Source organism: Semicossyphus pulcher, unplaced genomic scaffold, assembly GCF_022749685.1.
Source record: "Semicossyphus pulcher isolate SPU_LCO1_2020_fin unplaced genomic scaffold, fSemPul1.0.p SCAF_20, whole genome shotgun sequence".
Classification (NCBI taxonomy): Eukaryota; Metazoa; Chordata; class Actinopteri; order Labriformes; family Labridae; genus Semicossyphus; species Semicossyphus pulcher.
In genome coordinates, this window is record NW_027211694.1 from 17582368 (window position 1) to 17608387 (window position 26020).

The following is a 26020-nucleotide window of genomic DNA, read 5'->3' on the forward strand; positions in this document are numbered from 1 at the left end:
ACGGCGCTGAGGGGGAACAGTATAAAAAAGGCTTTTGATAGAGCTAAATGAGGTGAAAGAATAAAGAAATGCAGCAGGATGTTCAATTAGCTCCTGCAGGTTTTTCTCTTTGCTGCAGTGAGTTTGATTATAAGATTCCGTCACCTAGACTACAAGCTAACCAAGCTAACCAAACGGATGTGAGATCAGTCCCTTAGTCTCCGGCTTTACTGGAAGGGAAAACTGCAGGATGTGTACCAAGTTTGACCAGTGGTGCCAAAGAAGGCCTCTGAACAACTACAATATTTTTGGCAGGGACTTGCCCACCCGGAACATTATGTTCATTTTGCATGGCACAATTAGCTGCAGAGTTTTGGTACAGAGAGAATTGCTAACATGACTTGCTGCGATATTTGATAAATGTTTCTCTCGAAACAACCGCCCAAACAGTTTTATTTGTAGCTGCAGTTCTTTAAAAAACTATCTGCAGTACACATCCATATAAAAGTCAGATTCAATAGCTAAAAGTTTAGGCAGGAAGCTACAATGTGCTGCTATTGTAACCGGTGTATTTACATTCTGTGCTGACTGTGTAGCTGCAGTGACAGTCTGGCTAAATACAGTGTGACCAGATACCATAGCAGGGAGCCTTGTTAGTGCTGTCGCCCGCGGACGTGAGACAAACTCAAAGGACAGGCACCACAGAAGGTGAAAGCAGCAGAAGAAGACATTTAATATATGCTGTTTGAAAGCCCTCTCTCTCCTCCCCGCGTACGAGTCTCCTTTTGTTGTGGCAGAACTCGACGTGTCCACGGGCCAGAATAACATTTCACTACAAACAGGTTCCCTGAAGCGAGCCAAAGCAGAGGTCTCAGAAAATCTTCCTCCGCTCTGAAAGGCTTTGGCTCAGTGTGCAACATGGACACGCACTTTCCTTCCTCTTTAACTGCCAATTTCCATCACACTGAAAAATGTTCCCTTCGCCCAATAAAGTTCCCTCTTCTCAGCTCTGTCTTCCCCAAGTCCTTTCCTCATCGACAAACACTCTGTAAAGCAAAGATCCTCTTATTATGGCTCATGAATTATTCAGGGGGAAGTGCTTTGTTACCAACACACAACTGTTGTTGTGCAGCTGTGCAATAAATCATCTTTCAGACTTGATTCATGCTAATGTTATGCTGCTGTTGTTCAGGCAACATTTCTGTCTGGACAAACTAAACAGGCGACCCAACTTCCACAAGTCTGATCTGATGGATTACTTCCCACAACAATCAGATGAATATATTCTTTTTTCATGGTTTTTCATGAAGGTTACTCTATACACTAGGATTAAAAAGTAGAGACTTGTAATTATATAGTTTTGTTTGACTTCATATTTTTGTGTCTGAGTCCATTGTTGCTGTTGGAGTAATGTAATAATGAGACATGTATCATTAACTTCTGTAAAACCAGTGTATAATTAATCAAGTTATTTTCATTACATTTAAATACTATATCTAAATATATATTTATTGTTATTTTTTTGTATTTCAACACCCCAAAATGTCAGTGGCGCAATAACAAAAGCAAATTACCAGAACTATCGCTGTTTAAATGGTATTCAGTGAAATAAATGATAACATTAATGAAAGATAAAACACTATGTCTAAGGTTTATGGTTGCATGTTGCTGTGTCTCAATTCAGGGGCTGCATCCTTCGAAGGACGCGGGCTACGACCACTAAGGCCGAACTGAAATGAGACAGCCTGGTCTACGGAAGATTTCCTGTTTGTGTCACCAGCTGTTCCCGCCCTCAGCCTTCCGTCACCAAATGCAGCTCCTGTTGCCTTGCAACAGGTAGCTAGCGGGCTAACTAGCTAATGTCACGTCACTTAAATTATTTAAAAGATAATTTGTTTCAAGGACCCTTTCGTTTTATTTTTTGGTCAGCCCTACCCATGGGTCTGTATGTGACTGACTGACTGACTGAGTAACTGACTGACTCAATGAGTGAGTGACGGTACTTTCACCGCCCTAGAGAGAGTTCGCAATGGCAGATCATGGAGCATACTGGAACTCCACTGACGAGACTCTCTGTCTACACAGCTCTGCTTACTTTGTTCGGGGGGTAGGCGGGGCTGCTCCTCCGCTGCTCATCCGCTGTCCTTACCTACATCCGCAGCACGCAGCTGCTTTCAAACACGTTGTCATCAACCTCATAAGGAGAGTCCTTGTAACACATTGGCCACAAATGCGCACACTGACCTGATGCGGTCAGCCAAGGTTGTGACCTAGTCTTGTTAACATTTGTATCTCTAGCTATTCACTTGAGTCGAAACCAAAAACTTTTACATTTAAAGTTTATTCCTCAGCGGTTTAAGAGTCTGTCATCTTGTTTGAATTGGCGCACAATGAATCTCGGGATACGTTGAGCCGGGAAGGATGCACCCGATGGATCCTGAATTGGGACACAGCTTATATCTCTCTCAAATACTGATAAAAAAAGCTAATTTCAACTTGTAGGTAGGCTGCCTTGCTGTCCGTGGGCAGGTATAGCTATTTTCATTATTATATGGATGAACTTAATAGCAATCCAAGTAGACACCTGATTTTTTCTTATGTCCATTTTGACTGGTCTAAAATTGAGGTGTAACCCCCACGTTTCAGAAAAAGTGAAAAGGTTTTAATCATCACTTTTTGTGTTTTCCCCTCTAACACGTGATTAATCGAGTAGTCCAGGAAGACTCTCAAGATTCACCGTTAGTATTGACATAGCAGCATTAGGTAGCTGTAGGGTGTTACTGTATTAATATTGTACCAGCTGCCGTGACAAAATCACTTTAACTGAACATGTCAGGCAGCGTGGGTTTGCACACAATCACATACAGGTGCAGACAGGTATGTGTGCACACACACTAATACAGAGAGGCATCATTTGATTACATAAACCCTGGTGGAACTTCATTTTGCGTTTCACTGCGTCTGCTCCACTCTACATTTTTCATGCAGTATTAGCTGCATCGCTGTTTCCCAGCGGTGATCGCTAAATCAGACATCAATCAACGCAGTGCTGAAACACAGACAGAACTTCTCCTAATTAGGGGGATTCAATTTAAACCATGAAAATTGATTTTACTGAAGCAAAGCGATCTGATAAACAAGGTGACATATTCGTGTCATCATTGTAATTAGTTCAGTGTTTGTAATAAAATTTGATCTCATCATGCAAAATTCCCATCCCACACAAGAGTTGCTTTGTGCTATTTGACGACTGTAAAATGAGTTTCTTTCAGAGTTGCATGCTTCATCTTCTGCATCTATAATGCAGAGTTACATTTATGCTGCTGGTAAAGTTTGTATTTCTAAAAGTGTGAAACAACTAAGTCATAAGGGACGAACATGGAGCTGTGCAGCAGTGATGCCCTTGACGAGCTTTAAGTGACAGGTTTCCTCACAACTGGACAGGTCACTGAGTGCAGCTGTGTCACAGGGAGGCCGGACGCCTGATGTAAAAGGACAGCTGGCAATGAAACTCTAAATGAATCTATTAGCCAGATCAGTTCCGTCAACCCGAGCAATAATAAACCATAGAAGGACAAATTCAGTTAAAGGATGAATGTGTCTTTCCTTGATAAAGAAGGTGCAGTCTTCAATGTCAGTGCATTTGAACCATAAGTAACAGAAATAAGCTGTGTGTGTGGATGTGTGTGTAACCAGACAAGACAGTCAGCTGAGAGACGGGTAATGACGTGCAGCAAAGCCGATACGGATTCATCCTAAAATGGGACGCCCTGTACCAGGCGAACTGGCTGGACGCTTAGCCTAACGCCTGGATCCCAGAGGATCTGTGTCTGGCACGTTCCATCTGCGCCATGGTTCTGGTCCGTCAGACGGCGCGAGCCCTTGCCCACAGGAAGCGTGTTGGGTCTGCAGCGCAGCGATGGCCCAAGCAGCTGGATTCGCGGAATCACAAGATTGCGGGAGAACTACATTATTGCGCAAGAATTGCGAAATCACGAGATAACATCAATGTAAGATAAGATAATCCTGTATTGATGCCCAGGGGGGAAATTGGGGATGTTATACAGAGCAACACACAAACAACATTTCAGTTTGCACCTCCAAGGTTATCATTCCGTAATTTTTGTGCTTCTACCATGGCTGAGTACACTACTTAATTAAAAGTGTTCTTTTTTCAAAATTTCAGTGTGTTGTTATTATGAAATGGAAAGAAATGTGTCTGTACCGGTCTGTACATGGTGTTTTATTTTTTTATTTCGTGTGTGACTTCCTGTTTGGAAAGTTCTTCTCTGTTCAGTTTGACACGTGCTTGAAGCGGCCTCCATCAAAAATAGACCGGGCGCGTATCTTTAGCTAAGCAGAGCTGAGAGACGCTTCTGGGACGTGCTGGAGACAGACCACGACACGTGCTGTGCAATCACGATCATTGACTTGAATGGGCGCGATCGACTCTGGAGGTCGCGGCGTACACGGAACTTGCCGGAGACGGATCCTGTGGAACTTGAGGGTTAAAGTACTTAACAAAATTTGCTAACACTGTGTAAAGTAGGCAAAGTCAGCAGACTTGGGGCGGCTGTGGCTCAGTGGTAGAGTCGGTCGTCTTTCAATCAGAAGGTCGGAGGTTCAATCCCCAGCTCCCTCAGGCTACATGTCAAAGTGTCCTTGGGCAAAACACTGAACCCCAAATTGCTCCCGGTGGCATAGCCAACGGGTATGAATGTGATATCTGATTGACAGTTGGGCACTTTTACATAGCAGCCTCTGCCATCAGTGTGTGAATGGGTGAATGTGATATGTAGTGTAAAAGCAGCTTTGAGTGGTCGCAAAGACTAGAGAAGAGCTATATAAGTACAGTCCATTTACTTTTTGATTCCCAGAGGTGGTTATTTATTTACAGTGTCAGTCAATTATATGTTTAACTTAATCAAACATAAAAAAATAAAAGAAAAAATTATATTTACTGTTAATAAAATCGAACAAAGGCACGTGCCAATGGCTGCACGGCTTTACCCCTCTCCCCTGCGGCAGCAAACCTGACTATATAGGGAGTACCATTGAGACCGTAACTTGCATCAGCTTATAGGTATGAGGTCATTCTCAAATAATCAATTAGACCTAGAAATGAAAACCCATCCTTATTTTTTACACTAGCTCATTTACTCAACTTAATGTGAATGAATTAGGTAAGTAATGTCTTAAAAACATAACTCAAAATGCATGAATTGAACACAAAGAAAACATGTCAGAAAAGAAAACCCTACACTTGGCGCGGCCCAGTGATGTCACTGATGACATCATCAAAAGAATAAAAACCAGGAAATGTTTGGCTGGCCCCCTTTTGTACCAGCAGTACAGCATGGTGACCTGAACAAAGGAACAAACAAAGGTAAGTTTGGACAAAGAAACCAACAATTATGATATGTAAACCTGCAACTTAATGAAAGTGACAGTGACTGTGTGTTTGCTTTAATTTACTCACGTGCTTTGGTGTGACCTGTAACGTAATGCTTACACAAACAAACCCGGGATAGTAAGTGCTGCAAAGTTACAAAAGCAAAGGTAAATTATAGCAAAGTAAATAAATGTATGTAGCAGAGATGGGAGTAAGTCATATATGTGCAAGTCTCAAGTCTTAACCCTCAAGTCACAAGTCACCATGGTGAGAATCAAGCAAGTCAAGTGGAGTCATTGCGCTGGTCAAGCAAGTCACAAGTCAAGTCATATGAAACTCTGATTATCTATCTCAGTTTCCACATTTAAATCATTTAAAAGACAGTTCACTTGTCAACACAATTCAGCGAGAGCTCTTACAAGTGGAGATGACTCATATGGAGTTTATCCTCATCTGGTTCACTGCTTCATTTCGTACACAAAGGACATACTCAACTTCTATAGTGACTAATTCAGGAGCACCGCAGGGTTGCGTGAGCTCACCTTTACTTCTCGCACTTCATACTGACGACTGTAAAACAATCCAATTTATTTTCTTAGAAGATTAAGGTCATTTGGAGCAAACAAGCAGATCCTGTACTTATTTTCCCAGGCTATAATACAGAATGTTATGCAGTATGGAATCAGAGCTTCGTATAGTCGTCTTTCTACTCAACTTAAAGCCCAACTTGCTCGACTGTCACGTATCTGCTCAAAGATTGTGGGTCAAATGCTTGAGTCAGATTTTCAAGCAGCAAAAGAATGCTGTCTCTGGCAAGTAATATTACATCCGACCCCTCTCATACTTTATTTGAGGAATATCAGCTCCTGCCATCAAACAGATGATTCAGAGTCCCACAGGCTCGACTGAATATAGACTGAGGAACTCTTTTGTCCCTCAGTCTGTCAAGCTATTAAATCAGTGTTTGGGCTCCAAGTAGGCTGAAGGGTTCATGTATGGACTGAGCACGGGGTGTTTAATGTGATGCACTACAGCCACTTTGTAATGTCTGATGTAATATGTGTTGTAGTATTTGCCTTTGTTTAAATATTATGTTTTGAAAACTCAGATTAACATTTCCCCTGTAACCATTTAGCCATGAGTGCGCATGTAGTTCTTAAGCTATAGCAGCATGCATGCAATAACGTTAGTTTACCTGGTAAAATACCTAAATGATTCGAGTCTTTTCTTTTCTTTTCTTTTTATAGTCATCTATTACATACTCACTGCACTGAAAATAACCTAGTCATGTTTGAAAACGTAACGCAAAAAAATTAAATATTTAATTGAAAAAGGTCAAAAGAGGTCATAAAAAGTCGAGTCCTTACGGGTCATCCTCCCCCAAGTCTAAATCAAGTCTCAAGTCGTTAAAGGGGGGGTATTACGCTAATTTCAAGCTTCATATTTAACTCTGTGATACCTGTAGAGTAGCTTAGCATCATTTACAGTAAAAAAACAAAACAAATTTTTCTCACACTGGTGTTTTTTGCAGGCCCTCATACAGCCTCTGCCTGAAACGAGTCAGTCAGCCCTGTCCCTTTAAGAAACCCCGCCCCCACAAGCCCACTTTCTTCTGATTGGCCAGCTCTCTGAAGCCTGTGAAACCTGCCGTTCACAGCAGCTTGCAGACTGAGCTGAGAAGCCCGGGGATTACTCCAACAAACTTTTATCTACAGATTTGAAACTTCACCCACGTTTTGTGTGAACATCCAACATTGTAGAATTATTTGTATGTCTTAAAGTGTGAAATGGCATAATATCCCCTCTTTAATGCCAAGTCAAAGTCAAGTCGAGTCTTTTTTCAATGTTAGTCAAGTTAGCCTCGAGTCAAGTCATGTGACTTGAGTCTAACTTTACTAACATTTTTGTATGCTGTTTTCGTGTGTGACTTCCTGTTTGGAACGATGTGCTCCGTTCAGCTTGACGCATGCTTGAAGCGGCCTCCGTCAAAAATAGACCTGGCGCGTATCATTAGCGGAGCATAGCAGAGAGATGCTTCTGGGAGGTGCCAGAGACGGACCAAGGCGGCGTGTGCTGTGGAATCACAAGCATTGACTTGAATGTGTGTGATTGACTCGGGAGGTCGCGGCGCACACGGAATGCACCGGAGACGGATCCTGTGGAATTTGAAGGTTATTTATGAAGCGATATCATGTAAAAAGAACTTCACCAGCAGCCAAACTTGCTTGCTCAGGGAAATAATGTTCAAATTGTAATGTTCAATAGTGCATATCTGCAGTGCAGGACTTTTTTTTTTTATGACAGGACTCCCTTTTAACCTCAGAATAAAAACAGCACATGAAGAAAAGATCATGTGATTCTTCAGCAAATTGCCAAGTGACGCTTGATTGAAACCTGGCAATGATCCTGTCAATAAGTGCCTGAGTGATTGACACTGGCAAGGTCACAGACTTGTGTCGGGAACTCAATCTGGTGCAGCCTTCAGTGTAGAAAAGACAAACGCTCAGCTTGTCCATTAACGGTGCTGCGTTTCGTAATCGGATCGAGTCACAACTTAACATGTCAAGACAAATTGGCGTCTCGCTCATTGTGGAGCTGCCGGGATCTCTGTGATGTACAGGTAGCTCTGTCGCTGGAATCTGAGAAGCTAATGAGAGGAAGTGAAGGCCGCTTTGATTTTCTGAGCAGCGCGGTTTGTTTCCATACGTTTCTCATCCCGACTTGCTTTGGTTTGTGAAGCTGGTTCGGTTCTGTGTCTTCAAAAGGAAGATATTTTGGTCGCCCCCTTTTAAAAGAATTTGCTCACACAATCTGAGTGTTGATTCTCTTCTTCTGTAAAAGTTCTAGTTGGTCTCAGAAAATGTTTTCAAAGTAAAGGTTGCAGCTTTGATGGAGCGAGCGGTTCCAAATGCTCCAAATCAACAAAACAACAGCAAGGCACTGGGAATGCTAGGACAGAACCTTTCACTGGTTGATAAAAAGCCACATTCAGCTTCAATGGGTTCTTTGAGAATGCGCTGTGTAGCAGGGATAGAGGAAGCTAACTTGGCTCATAAATGATATGAAATCTGCCAGTTTCTGGTCCTGATCAATCCTCAGCAAATTAATTCAGATCTGATTCCTGTTTTTTTTTGTTTTTTGTCATTTGCAGACTTTGTTGGCTAACTAATAAAACACAGTCAGGTGTGTAGGCTGAAGCAGAGTAACATTTAAATATAAATACTGAATCAGTTCTTGCACCCTGTACTGAGCTTTATTGCAGGGTTCAGGGTCGTCCTGTTTCGATACCATGGCAACAAAAACAGTATAGGAAAAAAAAAAATGTTTCACACAGTGCTGGTATGCCATTTCTATTTTTCCTATTATTCTGCTGTGATTGGGAAATTCCTGGACGTCTATCACTGGGCAGTGGTATGAATCTCAGACAACAGTCAGCATGTTTAGACTAAATGAAAACGTAGCACCAATCAGAAAATAATCTCTATTTTCTCTGTTTCACTGCTTTATTGACATTAACGTCGCTCGCTCTCTTCACACCCTGTCTATGTTGCTGGACCACAGCTGCTCTCTCTCTTTATGCCTTTTTGCCCGGATGTATACTAGATCGGCCCAGATATTTGAGTATGGGACAGGGCTCACTGGTTGTACTCAACCGCCCCAAAATACATTGCGGCTATTCAGCTTCTACTATGGCGGAGATGGACCGGAGATCAGACCGGACATACGTAAACTATTAAGTCACGTGATACGAAGAAGACGGCTCTGAGTATGATGCGAACGCCATCCTAAAAGTCAGGTTAGTAGGCAGTATGCAGTACATACTGTTTGAGTATGTAGTAGGCAGTACGTTAGTATGCAGTTTCGGACACAGCAACTATCACACTGGAACACATTAGGCCATTGGAAGAGAGTGAATTCCTGGCATAATGGGCCAGCCGTGCTGTTTCACATAGAGCTGGTCATCCACTACTTGCAGGGTTGGTGGTTCGATCCCTAGCTCCCTTAGTCTACTGGTGAAAGTATCCTTGGGCAAGATACTGAACCCCAAATTGCTCCCGGAGGCCTAGCATGCGGTGTATGAATGTATATGAATGCTTAGCTTGAGTAGCACTACATGTGAAATGTGACATGTAGTGTAAAAGTGCCTTGGTCGGAAGACTAGAAAGGCACTATATACTGTATGTAAAGTCCATTTCCCATTTGACCTCAAACTGCTACTAGTTAAGCTAGCACCTAGCTTGGTCGTTAGCTAGCATAAATGTGTCCAAATTTGTAGTGTTAATATTATTTTCTGTTTTAGTTTTTAAGATTAACACTAAATTTGAGACATTTGAGTCCAGTTCATTCTTTATTCTTCCAGTAGATAAATGATTGGTAAACAAAGTACATGATATTAGTGGTTAAACAGGTACTAGCTCATCTATAGTTAAAAAAAAACATATTAACCAAAATAGTCTGCATGTTGAGCACAGTGGAGATTTTTCTGGTTCGTGATTGAGCCAGATTAGGAGGTGTTTCTGATAAATACTGTTTTTCCCAACCGCTCTGAACCACATCCCTCACCCACTGCCGGCCTCGACGGCGCTCTCCAGTGTGACCATTTCATTAACATCAAACATGGTGGACAGTTTTGCATCCCACTTGTGTCCTTGGCAGTCGCTGACAGCTAGCCCCGACAAATGAATCTTTGAAGTAAACACACACAGAAAGTCATGTAACAATCAGGTATTTACCATTTGAAGGCTACATCTGCAGATGTGCAGTTCAGCAGCAGGCTGCCAGAGAAGAGATGAAGCCAAATGGTTTACATACATCAATGTATGTATAGTTTCCTCCAAGTAGGATTAAGTAAAAACAAAGGTTCTGCTTCGAAAGTCTGATTTGCAGTCAGTGTAGTTGCAGTCTTGTGTCTTCTGTGTGCACATAAAGCCTGACAGTAGGCAAAGTTTTACTCAACCAGAAAGCAAAGCGGACACATGCTGTTCATGTTCTTGATAATGTTGTTGTAATAAAATTCATCTTGGCTTCTGTCTGCTCTTTGTTCCTGCATCAAAGACACAAAAGCTGTGGGATAAAGCCTGGATCACTGTGATTCAAACCCTCATACAGAACAGGAGAGCAGGAAAACAGACATTGTTATAACAATGCAAGTGATTATTACTTTTAGATAACAGCAGCAGCCCATCTTACTATGTATTGACTTGTTATATTAGGGAGGAATACGTCATCACCTGCAGTGAGGCTGAAGAACGAGGACAGCGTTGCCAAGTAATCAGCCATCCACCCCCAGTATCTGCCATTCACTTCAGACCATAACCTCTCAATGGGGCGGGGCAGCTTCATTATCTCTGTGCATTAAAGCTCATACTCATTACACATGTTGGTTATATTGTCAGGAAGGCGTGTCGCCTACTGTACGTCAACATTTGACTCTACCGTCATTGCAGCCTAGTTTACAGCCCATAATCTGTAATTCTATAGCCTAATAACATGAATGACAGAAGCAATATAACATTTACAGCTCTTTATTATGCTAACAATCGGACAGTGAACACGGCAGAGGGCTGCAGTATTAGACACAGCTGTTTCAATGAAAACAATACAACACAGGCTCTTAGTCCCACCAGTGTTGCAGAGCTGCGTTAGCCTGCAGATGCTTCTTCAAATTTGAAGTTGAGCTTTTCACAACTGACTTATCCTGCAGACACAACTTACATTTCCCTGTCACGTTGTTCTTGTACCTTTTGCCCCAAAATTTCAAATAATGGGAATATTTCCACAAAGTAAATTCTCTTGTTCTCTCGCTAGCTGAATTGGCTAGCTACACATGTGCACTGATGCAACTATGTTTACCCTCTGCTAGTACGCAGCTTTAATGAAAAAGTAACTAAATAACGGATTGCAGAAGTAAAGCGTTATGTTACTCGTTACAACAAAAAACTACTCTAACAGAGTACTCTAACATATTACTTTGTAATGCGTTACCCCGACACTGATGAACACACAGGAACAGATGCAGAAGAACACACACCAATAAACAGTCTAAAAACTAGCCCTGTGTATTCTGCGCAACCTTGCAATTTTATAATCACTGCAACTTTTCCGTAATTTTGACAAATCACCCTAGTTCAAAATATTAATCCCATCAGGACGCTGATGTCATACACCAGAGGTTCTAAAACTTTTTGGGGCCAGGGCCCCTTACAGGGGAGAACATTTTCCAAGGGCCCCCTGATAATCGTAACACCGATTAAGCATATGCTTACTACTATTTACGCTCTGCCATTGGTACTATTTGTATTGTAAAACTTATCAACCTAAATACTTCAGACCTGTTTCATAGTAAACAGAAAAACATTTAAATTTTAATCATGTTAATTGCACTTATGTACTTTAAAACAGAGGGTCATTTTATTCAAACTGCTTGTGGACACAACTTGACAGCATTTATACTTTTCAAGTAATTGATCTTAAAAGCTTTCAGAAAATTAACAGCAACAAGACAGCCGCAGGAACGGTTCGTTGCGACCTGAGTGAGTTGAGTGACTCATGTGATGTGTCACAATCACATCAGTTTCTATTGGTCTAAGGCTAACGTGTGTGGGAGTATTGGACACAATATGCTTGTTTCATTGGTTCAAATGGTCCTCATCTGTAGACATGCTGTTTTTAATGATACAGCACATTTCATAATTTCTTATAAATTTCTTATAATTATGTCACGGACCCCCAGGCTATGGTTCACGGACCCCAGAGGTCCACTTTGAGGACCACTGTCATACACAACATAATATTTATATATATATATATATATATATTTCTGGAACGCTGAATGCTTCTTTTTTCTGTGAAGCACACAGTGGAGCGTTTTGATGGGGCCTCTGATGCCATGGTACCTCTTTCAGAAGGTTTCTAATCAAGCCTCAAATAAAAGAGATTTGTCTTTATACAGCAAGTCCATAATAATAAAATGTTATTGTTGATTGATGGTGATGATTGAAGATTATGAATTCATTTTTCTTTGTTGAAAATGGTTAGCCGTCCACTTTCATCTGATTCCACTGAAGTATGTATCAGCACTGATCTCAAAGAGGCATTTTGCATTGAGATAGTAATCCCTAGTTCTCTTACCAAAGGATTATACTAGCACAGCAGCTGAAATAACAAGTAAACACTCTAAATGTAATGAATAACTCGTAGATCCTCGTTTAAACACAAGGTTTGTCAGCTTAAAAAAGGTTTTGGTGCTTTTAAGGAATACTTTCCAGGTGCATCTCTTTATCTAGAAATACAGTCTGTTTGGGTACCAAAGTAACTTTGGTAAACCAGAGCCTTTTATACCAAAACTCACCAAAATTGCCACTGTTTTTGTGATATTCATATGCTCCAGTGCCGTGAAATCAGGCATTTTAAGCCCCCAAAAAAGCCTGTAAAATCCTGGAGGGTCTGCATGAACACCCAATAATGTCTATGTTCTCACCCATAAATACACACACAGAAATAAATTCAGAAAAGCTGACTGTGAACACACCAACAACCAACATTGACTGCACACATGCACGAGTTGTTACCTGTCCTATTTGTCCTCTCTCATTTTTCCTTTTCACACACTGTACCATCGCTCTCTCTCTTTTACACACACACACACACACACACACACACACACACACACACACACACACACACACACACAAAGGCACTGCAGCACTCTCCCCAGCACTGACAAGATACATGATGAACGCATCCACTGTGATTTATAATAACTCACTCCTGAGCGATGCCATTGCAGGAGGAAATTGAACAAACAGGCCATGTTATCTGTCACCAGATGACCCAGTTCAAGTTCAAGAAGCTGCCTGTCAAGTACAATTGACTGCACAACTGATATATTAGACCTTAATGGCAGCAGAAAAAAGAAGCTCTTAACGATTGCCTTTGCTGGGCATGTGAAGGTCCTGCAGAGGGGTGGATTGCAAAAAGGAAACAAATGATTTCCTGAAGCAGCATCTTCCACCCCCAAAAAAACACCTGATACAGATGCTAGTGTAGCACTTTAGAAAGGAGTGGTTTGATAGTGATTTAGCTTGATGAGCGGAAAACAGTAAATGTGAAATTATTTATATGTTTTAGTATGATTAGAGCTGCTTGAAAGTTGATTTGTAGTTGCCTGACAAATCCTAGTCCCATCTTCACCCTTCAGCCTCTGTTTTTGGTCTCCACCAACTCCTCAGGGTATGTTGCAATTTAGTAGGCTATTTGGCTTTTTAGGAGCTAACTGCTCCCCTGTGCTGACTAGCTAGTTGCTAATTCTGCCTGTCTGCTGTTTGGTGCTAAGCTAGTAGCATACAGTAGGTTAATGTGAGCTTTTACACAAAAAAATGAAACCGTATAGCAGCAGACGTAGCATCAAAACAAAGAGCTAAAAGATGCTTAAGGGGACCTTCAGAGAACAGTGACTTGGGAAGTTTCCAGTTTAGTGTACGCATAAAAACTCAGGCTTCATATTGTTTCATTTGTTGTAGTAATACTAACACAATAACCCCTTTGCGTCGCCATGCTGGGTTGAATTTCCTACAATTCGTGGTAGTTAGAGCACCATTGTGTAAAATCACTGCTGCATCGTGTTTTAATAAGAAATACGTTCTGACTTTCCAACATCTACGGGTACAAAGATCATGGTTATGCATTGTTAACCTCCTATTTCCTTGGGGTCAATTTGACCCCATTCAATGTTTTACATCTCTAAATAAATTGGTTGACATCGGTTTTTTTTTTTACTTTCCTAATTTCCTGGGTAAACATGAAATTATCATGATTATATGTTTTCAATGTCCTGTATACATTTTGTTCGCATTGGTGTTCTTTGGGGTCAATTTTACCCCGGGTTTTTTTAGCTATATAAAACATAGTCACATAATAGGTATTCTGGATGTAGGGGGGTGGGTGGGGGGTTATGTTTTATTTAAAGGTAGTCTATTATTTTATATAAAGGTAGTCTATTATTTAGGTAGTCAACAAAGAAACATAAACTGAAACAATGTTAGAAAATTTGAGGACAACCGGAGGGTAAAGGGCACCAGCAGGGACTGAGGTTTTCAAATATTCTTGAAATGCTGCGTTTTCCAAGAACAAATCCTCAAGTTTTTTTAGGTTGTTTTGTGTTTTATTCAGTAGAAGCAGCAAAAGTACATTAGTTCTTACTCAGGTAGAATAACAGATATTTGTGCAACAAAAATCTCGAGTAAAAGAACTGATAAGTCTTTATAGAAGTAAATTGAAGTTTCTCTCCCTGCTTGGTACGTCTACATTGTTTTCGTCATATTTCGTGTGTCATAGTTGATATGCACTGATGGAAAGGCCAAGGAATTGTCTTTTCTATGTGTTATTGGCCCATTTATTTAGGTTGAATTTGTCTTTTTGTTGGGAAGGAGGCACACAATGATGCTAAATAAAAATGAACCATAGCTGTGTCTCAGTTCAGGGGCTGTATCCTTCAAAGGATGCGGTCTATGGAGGATGAGTCATTCGTAGCCTGCGTAGACTGCTAAGGCCGAACTGAAATGAGACTGTCTGTTCTACAGGATGTCCTGTTTGTGTCACCGCCCTTACCCTTGCGTCACCAAACGCGGCTCCTGTTGCCTAGCAACGGGTAGCTGGCAGGCTAACTAATTATAATAACTAACGTCACGTAACTTTTCACCAAAATTTTAAAGTGTATTCCTCGGCCCTTTAAGAGTCCGCCCTCTCGTTCTAATTGGCGCGCAATGAATCTTGGGATACGTTGGGGCGCGAAGGATGCACCCGATGGATTCTTCATGGCCAGGGAAAAGGATGATGCATTTGCCGGCCGCATCTGAAGGAGCCTACGCACCACTGTGTCACTGTTCAAATATGTCCTTTGAAGGATGCAGCCCTTGAATTGGGACATAGCTCAACCCTTACCCTAACCCTTACTCCCCTTACGTGCAAAAAAGCTAATGTAACAGGCCTGTTTCCAAAATGTAAAAGTAGTTTTAGTTAGTTTTGCTTAAAACGTAAGGTGTTATCAGAGAAAGTAACATGCAGATACCTAAGAAGTCTAAGTAACAGAAATCAGGACCCACTTTGATCCAATTGATGAAACGCACTTGACACTGCAAATTTCCCATTTACTGAAAATAAAGGACCAGCTTCAAACATGACAGCAACAAAACAAAACACAATGTATTGGCGTTATGAGGAAGCCTCTTAAACATATGTTGCAGCATATGGCGTAAAAGAGGAGATCAGGATCTGATTTGCTGTCAGACAGTTTAACTTCCTGAAAAAAGTTTAAGAAAACATCCCAGCACACGCCTGCTATGGGAAAACACATTAACCTTTTGGCAGAGTTGGAAAGAACTGAAGGCACAGCTGTGAGGGCAAAGAGGCAGCAGTGGAGGTGCATTCAGATTTACAGTGTCGCACCTCAGTCCTCTGCTGACGTGACTCCAGCAGGCCTTTTTAAATGCTTTTTTCGTCACACTGAACCCAACACACGAGCATTATTCACAGTGGGGGCAATATACAGCCGCCCACAACTGCAGGGGAGGTAAAATTGCAATCAATCGACGCGGCAGGCGATCCTCAAGGGTCAGTTTACAGTTTCATTAGAGGAGCAGCAGAAAAGCTTCACAGTGACCTGGTGGACTGTGAATCCCACACCACTAAATTATCTCCTGTTTAGCTGACAAAACACACTTTGGCCTCCCACTTTTACAGCTTAGCTTTAAATACAGTTTGCTATCTGTGCAGTTAAGACTCTTAACCGTGTCGTGTGAAGCTGTTGATACGCACGCCAATGGGGACTCTGATAACCTGCCAAAATACTCCGGTTCAAGCTTCATGAACATACAATGATAGTGAATGTTTGTTGATGATCTTAGGAATAGAGAGCTTTTTGAGAAGCTGTCATGAACACCTTGTTGTTGGCAAATTGAAGGTGGTTTGACTGTTGTTGAGAGATTTTGGTCGTAACTAGGATTGTGAATCAATCAAAATATTTAATCGCGATTAATCGCATGGTTGTCCATAGTTAACTCGCGATTAATCACAAATTTATCACACATTTTTTACCTGTTGTAAATGTTTTTTATATTCTTATCAACATGGGAATGGACAAATATGCTTCCTTTATGCAAATGTATGTTTATTATTATTGCAACATTCCAAAACAATGACAAATACTGTCCAGAATATTCTATAGAATAACCTCAAAGGTGCTGCATGCTCAAAAAATATCATGAAAACATAACATGGCAAAGTGAAGCCCAACAAACAACAAAAGACGGGCATACTGACCTAAATGTAACATTCCTAAGTAACTCTGCAGTAGGAGATAAAAATAACATCATTTTAGTCAAAGTTTAATCACTTAAGGACATTTTCACAACCTGGGGCTCTCTGCATCAGCCGTGTGCTTGGCCAGCAAGTGGTATTTAAGACTCGACGTACTCTGGTGGTAACTCCCTTCACATCGTCAAATAATCGTAAATACAGCAAACTGTTCTGTTGTCGAGAGAACCATCTAGCAGGCTTTGAGGCTGAACTTGTCATTTAAAAGACCCTTTTCTTTACCCAATTCTGCTCACGGATGTTTGTTTCTGCTTGCTATCAAATCACATTACCACTGCATTACTTCCTGATTTCAACTACGGTGCGGGCGGAGGGTCATAATAATAGAACGCACGTGCGTCAATCACGCATCAAAATAAATTGTGGCATTAAATGGAATGTGCGTTAAAGCGTTATTAACTGTGACAGCCCAAGTCGTAACTAAACCCAGTGATCACCAGCTGGGATTTTAACGTCGAAATTTGGTTGAAAACGGTGAAATCAGTTTTAACAAGTTTGCTAAAATACAGTTACGACTTCAACGTGTCAGAAAACACATTTTTGTTTTCTAATTTTGATAATTTTAGCGTTGAAAGGCCGACGAAATTGCAGCAAGATAATCAATGTTATTTACTTCACCTGTCAGTGGTCATAATGTTATGGCTGATCGGTGTTTAAGTGCAGTCCATTTATAACATCCTCTGCACTTAAATGACCTATTATTAGTATTTAGGTTGCAGTTGAGGGGAAGGTGGGGACAAAAAATCTAAGCCTAAATAGTCAGTAGTTCTTTGACATCACCAACTGTGTTAAATGACAGAGCTGGAGGCCATGGACTGGGATAAGGTTGAAAATCGGTGGAATTTCCCTTATGACATTGAAAGTCACATTGTCCGATTTATCACAAGTCTTCTTTTCAGTTTTCAGCTCATTAACACCTCTCTTGTCAAGGTGCAGGGTGACTTAAAAAGGTCAAAGTATTAAGATTAAATCCTATAATTAATAGTAACTGCACTGGTTTAAGAGGAAAAAACACTTAAAGCTGTGACCCTGTGTTAATGGAGCCTTTTGGGGATGTGTAAAAATGAGGGTCAACAAGGCCACGTTTCTACACTTTCTGTACGATATAAATAAATGTGTCACATTGAGTGGGTTAAATAATACACTAAAGATTGATAAGAGCTCTCTTCAGTTTGCTCTTGTCTGTGGCACATTAGAGCATAAATACACAAGACCGATGCTCATGTCTGTCTGGATGTTGGGAACACATGCTATAGGCAAATGATATCCCACTTACATTGTTTTACACTAACGCTGCTATTATTGCAGTCATTAGTCTAAATTATTGACTCATAACGCCGCATTTCTGCGCAGCCATCTCTGGGTTTAGAGTTTAATTTATATGTAAATGCATTTGTACCCCGTGTATTATTTTGTCAGCACATCATTTGTTGAAATGAGATGTGGGATGTTTGGTTTGGAGGCATTTTGATTACAACTCTGATAGTTAAACTCCAGAGGATAAGTCCAATTTCTTTAAGTTGATACGCAATTTTTGATGGAATAAAAGGAAGATTTCTTTGCTGATTTGGAACCTTGACTTGAAACAGAATGGGTTTGTATTTATTCTCGTGGTAATAAACTGTGGAGACTGTCTGGTTGGAAGAAAATACTTTGACTTTCTGTGCAGCAGAGGATTTTTCTCCAGAAAGGAGTGATAAATGTGGCAACTTAACTCAAAAACTGTATACTGTATAGAACTAATCAGCTGCTAAATAAACATTTATTTGTTCAAAATGCTTCATAAATCCAGCTGTCAGGGCGGTAAAGATATTTATTTACAGTTTGAATACTCTATCATAAACCTAATTAAGCTACTTTGTGTTGCATCAGTCCTGGTTTGCAACAAAGAGTCCCCAGAGACAGTGATTATACTGACAGCACTGACGCTGCGCGCAATTAAGGACTTTTTAGAGAAAGTGTTCTTTAGATCTCGGTGTAGATGTGGGTTTAGAATCTCAAAACAAAGAAAACAAAGCTGTCAAAGCCGCAACGTCTCAATAAAGGGGAAAAAAACAACTGAAGGTCGTGAGCAGAAGCGTCTTCATCTTGACGTATTAGGTTATTAAATTCACAAAACCACCCACGATGACGCCTGAATTATCTTTCACTCCCTCTCAAATGTAATTTCTAAATGAGCACAAGCACAGAGTGAGGATTGTGATGTTCTTTGTGCCCTTTAATCAAACATGAGGCTATATATCAGGAATATTGCAATGCTATGTTATAGTCTCACCCGTTTTGGAGTTCAAGTGAATTAAAAGACAATAAAGACTAAATTTGGCAGATGGTTCAGACATGGCTGTCAACAGCAGTCATTAGCTGTGTCCCAATCCAGGGGCTACAGCTGTCGAAGGAGGATGCTCCGTTTATAGCCTGCATAGACCGTTAAAGCTAAACTGAAATGAGACGGTCTAGTCTACGGAGCATTTCCTGTTTGCGTCACATAGCGCTGCTCCTAGCAACAGGTGGCTAGCAGGCTAACTAGCTAGCATAACTAACGTTGAGTAAGTTAACCTGTTATTTTAACATAAACTCTTATTTCATTGTTTTATTTCACGTGGACGTCTGCTGTAATCTGCACTCACTCTGCAGCCCTCAGCAAACACTGCGGGGAACACCTAATGTAAAAGTTGTGACCTCGTCACTGGATGTCAGAATACGGCTAACGTGTTCTTAAAGGCTAACAGCCATTTTGGCCAACAGATCTTTGATTCCACAGCATACATGCATTTCTCCCTCAGACAAGTTAACATTAAGGCAAGTCCAGCTTCCTTCCCTCTTTCTTCTAATCTTGTTGCACAACTGTTTCACTCTGTCTGCAAGGCTCAATATTCAGCTCTTAAATGTAACCTTTTGGGCGTTGATAAATGTTGAGGGCATAAACGACCAGATCAGGTCAGAGAGCAGAGCGGGATGACCGGAACTTGACCCCAAAAGTTGTGAGCTGTCTTATTTCCTGCTGCTGCACCTTTAACCCTCAAATAACATAACAAACCTTTAGCTGCAGCCAAGCGGTCGCTTCAAACCAGCCCGTTACCCTATAAAGCAACGATTAACTGAACTTTTAAAGGTCTGTGGGGCTTTCGTAATCAATTCCTTATTGTCTCCTGCCTGACATAAAATCGATGGATGGCCCATCATGAAAGCGGCGCTCCTGTAATGTCGGGGCATGATATCGAGTACATTCGATTATCGGCCACCAGGTGAAGGACCTTCAGAAGGCTCCCTAAAGGGTGAAGGTGTTTTACACTGAAGCATCCCAGCGTCTGAAGGGATGAGAAAGCAGCTTGGAGTGTGGAGTATCCAGTGAAGTTGTGTTCACTGTCAGCAAGATGTAAGAGGTTTATTTAAAGAAGAATTTAACACTTTATTTTTGCTTGAATGTGCCCTCTTCACATATTTAAAAATACGCATTCATATCCAGTGCATCTGGTCTCTGGTGGTGAGGAAGAATAAAATAGAACGCTTTGCACAGCAGAGAGTTGATTCGTTTTTAAAGGCCCAATAAAAGGGTATTGCCAGCGTGATGTTAGGTGCATTGAATACAGAAAACATCAGATTATTCACATATATTTATTAGATAAGGGAGACAGAACTTGGTGCTTTTCTCTGTGATAAAGCAAGTAATAGTGATTGTGAGGAACATTGTTGACTAGGACTGAAATAAATTGATAGAAATGTGAATGAGGGGGCATTTTAAATTCATTGTACTTGTCCAGGAGAAAGCACAACAATCTGAATTCTTGATGATGATGATGCTTCTAAAAAATATGACACACTGTGGTTTCAAGTTTAATGGGCTGAGTATAAAAACCTGGGCTTGTGACTGACACAACACAGCTGCAAGCAACACAACTCAAGGCTTGTTAGCTTTGCAATGGAATATTTTAAATTATTTCTATCTGAATGTGAATTAAATTGAGTTCTTTTATTATTGGGCTGCAGTATGCATCAGTATGTTTTCTAAAAAGTATTATAATGTTAATTATTTAAGTAAAATGGCAAAACTATTGTGTAAAATAAAGTATAAGCATTAGAATGAACTGAAAGTACTAAAATTAACATTTCTCATTATACAGAATGATGCATAATAGAATCATTCACATTAAAGCTATGGATGCTATACTGTCTTCCTCACTTTAATGTGGGAAAAACTGGAATTTATGAATTATAAATATATAGAAGAAATAACAAATAAAATCAACAAAGTGTAATTTGTTAGTTGATTTGTGTTTAGTTCCAGTAGCCCAGAGCTAGCTATACATCCAAGGGAAATAATGTCAAAAGTACTAGATAAATCTAATAAATGTCTTGGTGTAATTTGCCACCAAAACCAGATGAATATTAAGTAGTATGAAGAAGAATATTCATGTAAACCACACTAACTGGAAATTGTACTGTTATAGGCTACACTACTTGATTAAATGTAGTCAGCCACTTTATTCAATCACACTGATGTTGCGTTAACAAAAGTTGGCTAACAAAAGTCATGCTAACAAAGGTTGCGCTAACAAAAGTCATGCTAACAAAGGTTGCGCTGACAAAAGTCATGCTAACAAAAGTCATGCTAACAAAGGTTGCGCTAACAAAAGTCACCATAACAAAAGTTGCGCTAAAAATAGTCACACTAACAAAAGTCGCGCTAACAAAAGTCACGCTAACAAAAGTCGCACTGACAAAAGTCACGTAAACAAAAAACGATAACACAATGTATCCTGGCAGACAACTGGCATCACCAAACATTGACTTACATAGGATCAAACGGCAAATGAACTCAACAAACTTGTTTTTTTCTGTTGTAATTTTCCGCCGTAAAAAAAGATATAACGTTTAACACGTTGGTCTGACCTATCTGACAGTTTTATTGTCCTTAATTTATGCATTATGTTGCTTTGCTAAGGTCTTTAATATCAAGCAGCCACATATTACGACAGGTCAAGATAACTTTAACACAATCTTCAGCCCTTACCATTACCAACATAGACTAAACTAACTATACTGACCTGCAGCTATACCTTTAAACCATAAAGACTCATTATAAAATCATAGTGTCTGTTTTTCAACTAATGCTAACATTAATCTGAAAACCTAGCATTGAGCCATCAGCCTCAATGCTCCATAAGTAACGTTAGACCAGCTAGCTAACGCCACCCTTTTCAGACGCTGAATCCAAAGCTCTCCTAAAATGGTCAAGTTTTACAAATGGAAATCTATAAAACCTAAACCCTAAAACAAACTTTAATGTTTTCACTTTGTGAAACTGCTGTGTAGCTCTAGCTAATGGTACATTCTCTACTAGCACTTCATTGTTGTTTTTTGCTATCATCACGAGACAAATGCCCGGAAATCAGTCATTCTATCATGCTCTAAAGAAGTAGTTACTCACAGCAGCCATAACTCATCCATGGCGGCAGGTCGCTGAATAGACGATAACACAATGAAGAAAAGGTTGAAACAAGCTCATTTTATTTGGGGCTAAGTATGTACAGTACTGGATCAGTGCACAGGCTTGCTTACTCACCCATTGCCGATCCTGTATTTTAGGTAGTATCAGAGGTTTTATTGGTATTGGAACAACTTTAGTAGTCACTCTTGCATGTATCGAATCCCCACAATCATCCAGTACAGCTTATTGTTAAGAACAATGTGCCCAGGACGACACTAAGGGAGGATTTTACAGGATTTTCCCAGATGATATGCAAACCTCTCCAGAAAGCAACAAAACAAACTTTAGCTAGGGGCTCTTGTCACATCTCTCTTTCAGCAGACAGAAATGGAGTTTGACTCAGGCTGTTCTTGCCCTGAATCCTCCCGGGGCTGTATTAAAAAGGCATCGCAGCAATGTTGACAGGAATACATTTATCGGGATTGTGTCTCCTTTCAAGAGGCGGCTGGGGGTGGCGCTGGCTGCCACAGGTCGCCTTGGCTGGCTGGCAGGCCATTTGATCTCCATATCACCTGCACTGGATAGTCCCGCACCAATCTGGCGCTTCCAAAGGAGCCTCACATCATAGTGTAGATGGAGATCAGATGTTTTTTTTAATAATTGAGCACAAAGCTGTTTTTTTTTTTATGCCAAATAATTTAGTGGACTGCCGTTACTGTTTTTCCTCCTGCCTTTTGTCAAGCTTGGCAGTAATTGCCCGGCTGTGAGTCATTTAGAATCTGACTGTAGCAGCTAATGACATCAGTAGCTTCATACTTCCTGCACTTAAATGCCATTCTGCGTTTTTACAGCATTGAAAGCGTCTTTGTGGGTTGCCATTTTGGCTTTCTGCATCGATGCAAATCAGTCAGCAGCTACACATTTCCCTCCTCTGTTTTTCTGCCCCACCAAACCTTGTCATGGTTAACAGCACCTGCAAAACCTCATAAAATGTAAGGACCGTTATTGTGACAGTTAAACCATCAATCTTTATTTTTTACTGCAAATGAACACCCCTGCAATCCCCTTCTAGACAATGTTTGTAGGTCTGTATGTAACATGCATAATTTAAGAGTTTCCAGACCAATGAAACAAGCAGCTCCTTATTTCTCCTCTCCCTTTCATTAGATCCTTCAACACAGCGAAACTGCAAGGTAATGTCTTAACTCCTACTTGTATTTGTGCCCGTTTTGACCAGACACTACAACTCCACTGTTTGCTGTCAAACTAATTCCAAAAAATAGAAGTTGTAAGCATGTGTGAGTAAAGCATTGTTCATAATTATTCTCCTAAAATGACTCTCACGCTCACACAGCTGGGGAACTCAAAAGACTGACAGCATTTTGTGGTGTGATGATGGAAAACTTTGAAAGTGTTAATGATGCGAACATTAGGATGTCACTGAGCTGCTAAGAATAAAAAAGTGTTTGTGTTTCTGAGAACAGAAGTTAGGACAAGAATTGTCTTCATGTGTTTGCCTGCATCAACACACAAATCTCAATGTGTCATGTTTGGTTTTCAAAGGTCTTTTAAGAGGCCTTCAGGGTACAGTCTGACTCTGGCACAGCAATTATTTCCAAAGCTATTATTTAGTAAATTAGCTCTTCTAAATGTGTGGTGATCTGAGCTGGCTTTGATGGCTCACTAATGTGAAAGATGCTTTAATCTTGGTCAGCTGAATGTTCGCTGACAGTGTATTTAATTTCTCCCTACAATCAAGGCAAATAAAGAGTGATTAAATAATCATGGTGATGTTTTCTTCTCTTAAATAGATGCTCAGACATCTTTTCATCTGTAAATTACAAACACCAAACCAGCATCCATGGCTGAAAAAAACAACATAATTTAAAAAGCATGACATTCTACAGCAATGCTAACTGAATTAGAAAGAAATACATATAGTGTATATAAAATATATGAATTGACAACAACGCCTTAACATGTGCAATATGAGTAGGCTTCATGTTATGTGTTCAAATGAGGTGAAGGTACCTCTAAACAAAGCCAATGCAGAGTGTACATGAGAGAAGAGGATGCCTTTCTGACCATAGACTGTATAAATAATGGCTGTAGTCTCAGTGACGTCACCCACTGGTTTCTGAAGAAGCGTTTTGAAGCCTGAATCAATGCTATGCATAAGTGCAAAGGAGAATCTGCACGTTATTTATAATGTTAACGTCGTCCTCTTTAGGGCCTGTGTCCACTTTTTGTGCAAGCAGCGCCTATTTTCTATACAAAAACAATGCAGTTCAGCGTTCCTCAGCACAAAAACATCTTCGGCAGTAGCTGTTTTTTGTCGCTGCACTCACGGCATGCTTAGTTGAAAATAGGTTAACTTTTGACACACCACCACGCTCGTCAATGTCACTTCTCCCTTGCCGACCAATCAAAACCAAGAAGGGGCAGGACTTTAGATATCAACTTTGTCAACAACAATGGCGGAGGTGAAGCTAAACCTTTTTGTGTTTTCAAGGGTACAATTTCCAGGTGTAGAGCTGCTGCTAACACCAGGACATGATTCCTTACCATTTTTTTTTTTTTTGTAAAATGACTGCGAATAAAAGCAAATATAAAGCCTGCAATGCAATTTAAAACAGACTTAATGATCATTAAAGAGGGAAGTGAGAAGTGCTCTGAAACTGAGGTCATGGGAGCTGCCAGTGCGAAAAAAAGCCACAAGTGGACACAGGCCCTCTTTTTGGCTGCTACAGAAGCATAAAACAATTGATAAGAGACTAGGGGATTACTATCTCACTGTACAATAACTATGTTAAATCAGCACTGACACAAACATCAGTAACAAGTAAGTAATACAGTAAAAGATGCCTTCAAATCATAGCAGACCTCAGGGGATCAATATATTGGTTATAAAGAAGTGAGTTTGTGACGTAAATGACTTCACGTGTGGGGAAATCAGATGATTGGTCAAATTAGAAGAATAGTTTGCAGCAATTGGCCAAAATTGCAAGGAACAATTGCAGGAACGTAACTTTGCAACTTCCTGCAGAGACTGATTATGTAGATGACATAAGAAACATCTTGTACCATTTGCACCAAAGAGTAAATAAGTCGAGGTTGACTTTCGGTTTTGCAATGGACTCCTGGGTAGAAGTATTATGTTTGTCTTGGCCACCCAATGCACTAAATGTCACCAAACTTTTAAGAGCATTTCTAGGTCCACAACGGTAAAATGATCCTCATTGACTCTGTGTCTATGGTGCCAACATGTAGTTTTAACATTTGAAGTGCCTCATGCAGGGTTAAGAGGGGGTACCTACCCAGGGTCATGTTTTGAAGGGTTGGGCAACAGACCAAGTTTCTGTATGAGATGACCTTGGCTGTCTGCAATCTAGAGCCAACAATTGCTGCTTTTAAGGGGTCCTTGTTGCTGTCACATTCGTCAAGTTTGAATGTCCACTGGTGTTATCCATAGAAACACAACTGAACAAGGAAACTGCAGCATTCAGATAAACAGCATCAAATCAACTGGTCGTGGTGCACCATGAGTCATTCCTTCATAATGCGTTTCAGAATTAATTTTGCCGTGAGAAGCATAATGGCTCTTTATGGGCTTTTGTCATTGCATTTCACCTTAAGGGCCCTGCAGCATTATGCAAACAAGGTTAGGATGAAATCTGACTCTGACACCTCTTCTGACAGCAAAGTCATTACTAGGAGATTATGAATCAAACATTTAGTCCACAGTCAGTCTTATGAGATGGATTGGTAAGGTCTCCTAGGCTCTTTTGCATTTAAATAACCTTTCGTGGCTCACTCAAACACTCCACTTATTAACGCTCGGCCAGACT